The sequence below is a fragment of the Triticum aestivum genome, chromosome 4B (genome assembly GCF_018294505.1).
Source record: "Triticum aestivum cultivar Chinese Spring chromosome 4B, IWGSC CS RefSeq v2.1, whole genome shotgun sequence".
NCBI lineage: Eukaryota > Viridiplantae > Streptophyta > Magnoliopsida > Poales > Poaceae > Triticum > Triticum aestivum.
In genome coordinates, this window is record NC_057804.1 from 321,548,427 (window position 1) to 321,555,726 (window position 7,300).

Here is a 7,300-nt window from a genome sequence, read left to right on the forward strand (position 1 = left end):
TATGTCGAACTCCCATTCAATATATAAAGCAGTTTTAAAACGACCATTAAATGGTGGTATAGATACATTAACCTGATCATGTGCATTTGGATGTTTGTGCACCTCTCGTGACGGTTGTGGTATTTGCAAAGGTGGTGGCACGTCTCCCGCGATCGACAAAGCCCATGAATTGACTCTGGATCCTGTCATGATTAGTAGAACAAGAAACAAAACCCAAAATAATGTTCCTATAACTACTAGGATGTGGTGGTAAAACGCTCACAGTAAAGCAAATATCAATGCCTTACAAGTTCTTACCATGCAGCAGGCGGTGATCGGCAACCAGCGGTGTCAAGTAACTCCGAATATTGAGTAAAGCGATTGCCAGGGGAGCGTACGTATACACGGTGTAGAAATATGTGTAGCTGGGTTGGCTATATATGGTAGCAAAAGATTAGCAATAATCAATTCAAAGATGCAATGTTGAATAAATGCTCAATGACGGTACTGTGTTGGTCCTAGGCTAGACCGGACTAGAGACGCGAGCCTAGAACACTAATGAGGTCACGGCGTAGCACAACTAGCATCAATGAAGGATACTAAGTAGCTCTTGACAGCAAGATATAAGTGAAGATCACAACGGCAGTGAAGATAATGATGAAAAACAACTGCCAAGCAGGATATACAACAACTCTCTCTCAAACTTTCCTCTTGAAAAATTTGAGACAATTTTCTGATAAATTCTTTCAAAGAATGCTACTAACTCAAGCTTTCCAATGTAAAAAGAATCACTCAATTCCGAGTTGATATGAGGAGTCAAAGAATTCTAAAACTGGCCTGAAAAATTGGAACAAGTTGTGTTCACGAACTTCGGAGGGCAAAAAGACCTATTTAGAAGCCGATTTTGAGGTGTCAAATATTGAACTAGCTTCTGCAACTATTTAGATGCGGCTCGTAGCTATCTTCAATTTGAGTACTCACGGAGCCAAAACTGACTTCGTATGAGGAAGATACACCTGTTTTACTGAACAGTGCGCAAAACAGATTCCAATCCAAATTCAACTACGAGATTGAGTCTAGATAGATCCGAATTTTGTTTTTTTTTCTCCTCTCTTTTTTTTCTCACACTTTTTTTCTTTTCCTTTCTTTTTTTTCTCTGACTTTTTTTTACTTTTTTTTCTCTCGTTTTTTTCTCTATCTTTTTTTCTCTCTCCCTCTTTCCAAAAAAAACTAGATAAGATGTAGATTGGATCAAGCGAAGATGGGAACGATCTCAACTATGATTATGACAATGAACAGTGGGTAGCACGTGGAGGAAAATAATAGATGGGATGGTGGACAGCAGAAGGAATAATGATCTTTCGATACCACTTGATAGAGGCGAGGGTGTCCCGATCTTTCGATGAGATGATAACTATCGATTTGGTGGAGACGACTTTGACGATCCGACTACAAACGTGCACGACGTTGCACCTTAGCAATCGCTATACCAATCTCCTGAGGTTACTGACGATGCCGGAAGCACGGTCAGCCTGACCACGAAGGTCTATTCCTGCAAGCAATCGAAGAACGAGCAAGAATATGATAAAGCAATCTGAATATTGCAAATATATATGAGGTATTGATAATGGTGGGGATCCGGAAGCGGTCTTGGTTTGGTCGTTGGACACAAACGAAGTACACGAAGTTGCAATGGCTAACTTTTAACTAAACAAATCCCAAGGAAAAAGCTACTAGATGGATCTACTTATATAGGAGCAAGGGGTGGCGGCCAAGGAGGTGGGAGGACGTCCCAAGGCAGCCTAAAACTAACCCTAGGTCGTACAAGGCTCATGGGCCCAAGTGGAGGTGATGTAACACCTTTGGACTTGTAGTTTGACTCGGATTCTGCTGCAGCATCAGATTGTTTCGTCCACAACTCAACGCTCCGGACGAATTTGAAGGTGATTCCAATTGGGTTGGAAAGTGCACGAAATCTAGTTTCCAACAAAAGAAGAATCATCCAATTCGGAGTCCGTATGAAAAACTTGTGTGCGTTTTGAGTCAGGTATGTCTGTGCAGTCCGAATCTGAATCCAGAACGTGAGAGACTTGGACTCTATCTTCTCTTGGTCCAAAAGTGGCGTGAGAGAACTTTTTGGACAGCGAATAAACATCTCTTTCTTCCTTATCTTCATATGTGGATTGTACAAATGTCCCATACACCTGCAATTAGACAAAACACAAAAGTGTGTGAAGTATTTTTGTTCTGGATAACATAAATAGATTATTGAATAGTTTGCACTAGAAATCAACTGACAAATATGCATATATGCAATATTTTTGGTCATATCCAAGGTAGTCATGTCCTCATCATCCTCCCCTTCTTGAAAATAAAGACGTCCTCGGCGTTTCTTAATCTGAAATGTGGCTAATAAAAGAGACAAGGTGTACATGTTGTATATGTATATGTCATCCATTTTTACTTCCCTTGATTTTTGCATATATGACACATGAATAGATGAGTAACTTGCATAGTTCATAAAATCTAAAGCCAAAAAATTAGCACAAGAAGTAGAAGGCATGAAAATATTGCAACACAGTTTGCACATATAAGTGAAGCTCTTATTCATTTCAAAAGATTGACAATGTTCATCATTAAACCATCCAAACATTTGTGAATAAACCTTACTTGCATCAAATTTACATGCTACAACATGCTTAAATAAGCAAACATGCAATAAGTCATTCAACACAGAATCATCACCAAGATTAGAGGTCATATCAAAATGATTAAACATTGGTTTTTTTGCATCAATAGTTAATTCAATGGGTGCACTCAAAATTGTTGGTATTTCAGTTGTTTGATCAAATGGCAAAGTCAAATTATCAACGTAGTCCTCTAAAATAGGTGGTGTGATCAAAGTAGTGGGTAGCTCATCAGATGGTGCATTCAAATTGACAAGGCATTCATCATTCTCATGTAGAGATGGAAGATTAGTACCTTTGTCATTACCTCTTATGATCAACTCAGACGATGTAGCCACTCTCGGGGGCGATGTGTTACATGGTGGAGGTGATGTAGTCCTGACAACAACGGATGTGGTTGTCATAGTATGCCTAGTAGTTGAAGGAACAATCATATCAACTCTTGGAATGTGCACTGTGCACTTGTTCTCCTCGTGGCCAACACGTCGTTTTATTTCCTGTTCAGCTTTGCAAGCAAGATGAAACAAATGATCCATAGGATAACACTCTTCATGAATTAGTATCTCTTGAATATCACGGTTTAATCCTCCCCAAAATCTATCCATAAAATCATCTTCACTTTCTTCTAAATAGGAATGCAACAAGGTAGTTTGTAAATCATCATAATATTTTGTTACAGTTTCACTACCTTGTTTTAAGTGTTGCAACTTCTTAATCATGTCACGAGTATAATAAGCAGGGACGAAAGTATGTCGCATGGCAAGTTTCAAATCATCCCAAGTAGTAGGTATATAATCAGGGTGTAACCGACAATATTCACTCCACCAAACCAAAGCATAACCAGTGAAAGAACCAACCGCAACCTTAACCTTTTTATGTTCATTGAAATTATGGGAAGCAAATATATTTTTTATGTCGAACTCCCATTCAATATATAAAGCAGGTTTAAAACGACCATTAAATGGTGGTATAGATACATTAACCTGATCATGTGCATTTGGATGTTTGTGCACCTCTCGTGACGGTTGTGGTATTTGCAAAGGTGGTGGCACGTCTCCCGCGATCGACAAAGCCCATGAATTGACTCTGGATCCTGTCATGATTAGTAGAACAAGAAACAAAACCCAAAATAATGTTCCTATAACTACTAGGATGTGGTGGTAAAATGCTCACAGTAAAGCAAATATCAATGCCTTACAAGTTCTTACCATGCAGCAGGCGGTGATCGGCAACCAGCGGTGTCAAGTAACTCCGAATATTGAGTAAAGCGATTGCCAGGGGAGCGTACGTATACACGGTGTAGAAATATGTGTAGCTGGGTTGGCTATATATGGTAGCAAAAGATTAGCAATAATCAATTCAAAGATGCAATGTTGAATAAACGCTCAATGACGGTACTGTGTTGGTCCTAGGCTAGACCGGACTAGAGACGCGAGCCTAGAACACTAATGAGGTCACGGCGTAGCACAACTAGCATCAATGAAGGATACTAAGTAGCTCTTGACAGCAAGATATAAGTGAAGATCACAACGGCAGTGAAGATAATGATGAAAAACAACTGCCAAGCAGGATATACAACAACTCTCTCTCCAACTTTCCTCTTGAAAAATTTGAGACAATTTTCTGATAAATTCTTTCAAAGAATGCTACTAACTCAAGCTTTCCAATGCAAAAGGAATCACTCAATTCCGAGTTGATATGAGGAGACAAAGAATTCTAAAACTGGCCTGAAAAATTGGAACAAGTTGTGTTCACGAACTTCGGAGGGCAAAAAGACCTATTTAGAAGCCGATTTTGAGGTGTCAAATATTGAACTAGCTTCTGCAACTATTTAGATGCGGCTCGTAGCTATCTTCAATTTGAGTACTCACGGAGCCAAAACTGACTTCGTATGAGGAAGATACACCGGTTTTACTGAACAGTGCGCAAAACAGATTCCAATCCAAATTCAACTACGAGATTGAGTCTAGATAGATCCGAATTTTGTTTTTTTTTCTCCTCTCTTTTTTTTCTCACACTTTTTTTCTTTTCCTTTCTTTTTTTTTCTCTGACTTTTTTTTTACTTTTTTTTCTCTCGTTTTTTTCTCTATCTTTTTTTCTCTCTCCCTCTTTCCAAAAAAAACTAGATAAGATGTAGATTGGATCAAGCGAAGATGGGAACGATCTCAACTATGATTATGACAATGAACAGTGGGTAGCACGTGGAGGAAAATAATAGATGGGATGGTGGACAGCGGAAGGAATAATGATCTTTCGATACCACTTGATAGAGGCGAGGGTGTCCCGATCTTTCGATGAGATGATAACTATCGATTTGGTGGAGACGACTTTGACGATCCGACTACAAACGTGCACGACGTTGCGCCTTAGCAATCGCTATACCAATCTCCTGAGGTTACTGACGATGTCGGAAGCACGGTCAGCCTGACCACGAAGGTCTATTCCTGCAAGCAATCGAAGAACGAGCAAGAATATGATAAAGCAATCTAAATATTGCAAATATATATGAGGTATTGATAATGGTGGGGATCCGGAAGCGGTCTTGGTCTGGTCGTTGGACACAAACGAAGTACACGAAGTTGCAATGGCTAACTTTTAACTAAACAAATCCCAAGGAAAAAGCTACTAGATGGATCTACTTATATAGGAGCAAGGGGTGGCGGCCTAGGAGGTGGGAGGACGTCCCAAGGCAGCCTAAAACTAACCCTAGGTCGTACAAGGCTCATGGGCCCAAGTGGAGGTGATGTAACACCTTTGGACTTGTAGTTTGACTCGGATTTTGCTGCAGCATCAGATTGTTTCGTCCACAACTCAACGCTCCGGACGAATTTGAAGGTGATTCCAATTGGGTTGGAAAGTGCACGAAATCTAGTTTCCAACAAAAAAATAATCACCCAATTCGGAGTCCGTATGAAAAACTTGTGTGCGTTTTGAGTCAGGTATGTCTGTGCAGTCCGAATCTGAATCCAGAACGTGAGAGACTTGGACTCTATCTTCTCTTGGGCCAAAAGTGACGTGAGAGAACTTTTTGGACAGAAAATAAACATCTCTTTCTTCCTTATCTTCATATGTGAATTGTACAAATGTCCCATACACCTGCAATTAGACAAAACACAAAAGTGTGTGAAGTATTTTTGTTCTGGATAACATAAATAGATTATTGAATAGTTTGCACTAGAAATCACCTGACAAATATGCATATATGCAATATTTTTGGTCATATCCAAGGTACTCATGTCCTCATCAGCCGCTATAGACGACCCCTCTCGAAGTGGCCGGACTGCTCGTACATCTTCTAATTCCTCGCCTCTGCGTCAGTGTGCGTCGCGGCCACGACGGTGGTAAGGCTTTTTGCGTGCTCGATGTGGCGCTCCTCCTCCTCCCTCAGGAACTCGATGTAGCGTGCAATGTCGCTACCGAACATGCGGGCCTCCACCTCTGCTTTCCTCCTTTGGGCGGTAGTGGCGGAGCGGGTGATGATCTCGATGGTCGATGGTGGGCTGGCGGCCACGGCGACCGATGATGGGGTGGCAACCACGACCACCACTTCTCGCCTCCAGGTCGCGGTGGAAGAGCAGGTGATGGCCACGGTGGCCGGTAGTGGGGTGGCGGCCACGACGGCCACCTCCCACCTTCGGGCCGTGGTGGCGAAGCGGCCGAAGGCCCTGGCTTTCCACGGTGCTGTGGCGGCAGCAGCGGCCGGCAGCAGCTGCCGACGGGCACCGGCGGCCGAGTGTGTGGTGGGTGTTCCCTGCACACCCAACAGGGACGACATGCACACTACGCTACACCGAGGACTGCGCCGCCGCCGCAGTGTAGCGTCCTAGCTGGAGTTGTGCTCTGATGACGGCGGAGTGGCTGACCGACGATGACGGACCGGTGCCATTGCTGATTGTGGGAGAAGCAGACGAGATAAGCTATAGGGAGGGAGGGCAAAATGGACACAGGACTCGCCGGCCATGAGGGTTTATATAGTAGGCTGGTAAGCATTGGTATTTTGGGGGATTTCACCGATTCGGGCGGGAAGCTTGCACGGGAACCTGCGCGGTTGTGCGGGAACGGGCTCACCGCCGTTTGGCCAAAAGCACGCCCTCGCGCGCTGCGCAAGCTTGCGCTCCAACCGTCTGCGGCAGCGGGGTGACAAGATGTGTGCAAGGAGGACGAAAGGACACGTACACATATGTTTAATAAAAAAACATTTGCGATTTAATTACCTAGCATACCCCCGTCCTGGTTTATAAGTAGGATTTAATTAATAAAATACGAATGCATCTCGCCAAAGATTATATCGTTGGATTCGTATTTGAACATAGTTTCCAGTTATAAAAATTTTGTAACATGCATTAATATTTTGTTGGTTAAATTTGAGGTTATATACCAGCAAGCATTCGCCCACAACACACATGGCTTATTCCATCACAAACAGCTAGGATGGATCAACTATATGCCACGTATCGCACACACAACTCTAATCTTATTTGTGCTTGATGTCTCCAACATTGCTCACACAATTCGTCTTATATGCCACGTACCATTGTGCCAGCCTCTGCTCGCGTCACTCGGCAAGCTCTGCTCGCCCTTAGGCGCCGCAGCACCTGTGCTCGCCGTTAGGCGCCATGGCGCGCTCGGCTTGT